This window comes from Tuber melanosporum (genome assembly GCF_000151645.1).
Source record: "Tuber melanosporum whole genome shotgun sequence assembly, scaffold_273, strain Mel28".
Taxonomy (NCBI): domain Eukaryota; kingdom Fungi; phylum Ascomycota; class Pezizomycetes; order Pezizales; family Tuberaceae; genus Tuber; species Tuber melanosporum.
The window spans coordinates 34,087-35,880 of record NW_003298945.1 but is presented as its reverse complement, the minus strand read 5'-3'; positions in this window follow the sequence as shown (position 1 = coordinate 35,880).

Sequence of the window (1,794 nt, the reverse complement as noted above, 5' to 3'; positions counted from 1 at the left end):
TCACTAACCTTTTCTCGTGATGACAATCAGATAGGATCAAAGAACTGGAATGGATCTCTCCTCGCGCAAGTATTTTTGGAGTAACATTCGGATCTCACTACATACAACCATTGAATCTCACCACATAGACCTCCATTGCTCCCCTAATGCATACAGCCCTTTCCAACCAAGCAATTAAATGTGGAAGAGAAGTGACTATAATGGTAGAGTTTTCCAGCCCTTACCGACTCAGTAGTTTCGTCCCACAGAATTCTCAAAAACGGCTCACTCGGAAGCGCTTATGAAGGTCATGATGATGGCTCGCAACCTAACCGGCACACAGGCTGCCTGCAACTGGGCCCATTATTCCCCTGTGGAGTGTGTGGCATAGCTCCTGTGCAGTTGTTCATGATGGCTCGAAGGAATATACATCTGATTGACTTACGGAGGCCGGTTCGCTTTTCAAGAAATGTGAATAACAGGATGATAACTCAAGAACTGAGCGGTACCGTGAGGCCAACAGCGATAACAGCCTAGCATGGGAGAATGAATCAAGGATCTGAATGAGGAGTTCAGAGGCGAGGCGTATAAACCAAAAATATCAGATTCACTAGTAATAGTGTGCAATGGCGACGTGAAATTGACACTTTACTACGTCATTATTTTTGTCCAGAAGCAGCCATAGAGTCTCAATTACCCTGCAGAGAATTAGTATTTAGGGTATGGAATGAGTTAGTTACGAGTAGAATGAGAATTGTCAACATCAAAAAATGACCGATGGAAGGAAGAGCCGTGGGAACAGATTTCCTAAGCACTTTCACAAGAATACTACAGCATCCACTGTCTCTACAAAAGGTTCCTGGAATGATAATGTGCACATACAAGTCCGATAACTCCCGGTTCTGGATTTGGTGAATAATCGCGTCAGCTGCTGGGTCCGTCTAAGATTATAAGTAGTACAGGTTCAAATCCTGTTAAGATCTCGAATGGAGAGTGATTAACCATGGCTTCCTAGCACACTACACCTGTGATCACTCACCAGATTTCAGTCACCAGAATAACTTATTTTTTCCGGTATTATGCTGGAGATACATGAAACAGGAATCACGCAGGCAAGGGGTGGTGAAAACAGATTGAAGATTAGCCCTTATGGCCCTGCCCCACCTTTACAAATACTTCAAGGGGTACCGGGTTACCGGCATTTGAAGCTGTGGTCAAAAACCTGGGCTTCAATTGTTAGCGGGGCTCCACTTTGTGTCAGAAGCGGATGAGGATATTGGCTCTCGCTAGCCGGTCTCTGACAATCTTTGTGGTTTATGTGCCGTTAGTCCTAAAGCCGCTTAAGGGTCATTTTTGAGGTGTTCTGCAGACAGTGCGAGAGTTGATGGTCGGTAGGAAGTTGTACAATTGCAAAAACAAAGTGGGAGACATGAAAGCAAAGGCGAATGATAATCATTGGTATTCCGAGAGATGCTGGTGTTTTGGCTAGTTACCACAGGCTTGAAGTGTTCAGTTGCTGGTTGCATGGCAAGGACATGTCGGCAGCTCTTTGGATAGCAGGTGAAAAAGCTTTCTCCTCCAAAGTCTTCCCGCGGCGTCACCTGGTGCAAAGAGCTCCCCTCCACTCTCTGCGCATTGAAGATAAATCTTCCCCGCATCCACCAAAAACCCTACATCCGCTTAACCTACTATCATATGATACCTCTCACCATTTCCAACTCCCCCCAAAACCCTGTGAAAATGAGGTTATTTTGTCCGACCTCCGGTATCATACCTCCCCGCATCTCTGATAAAAATATCCTTTCAGCTTACTGC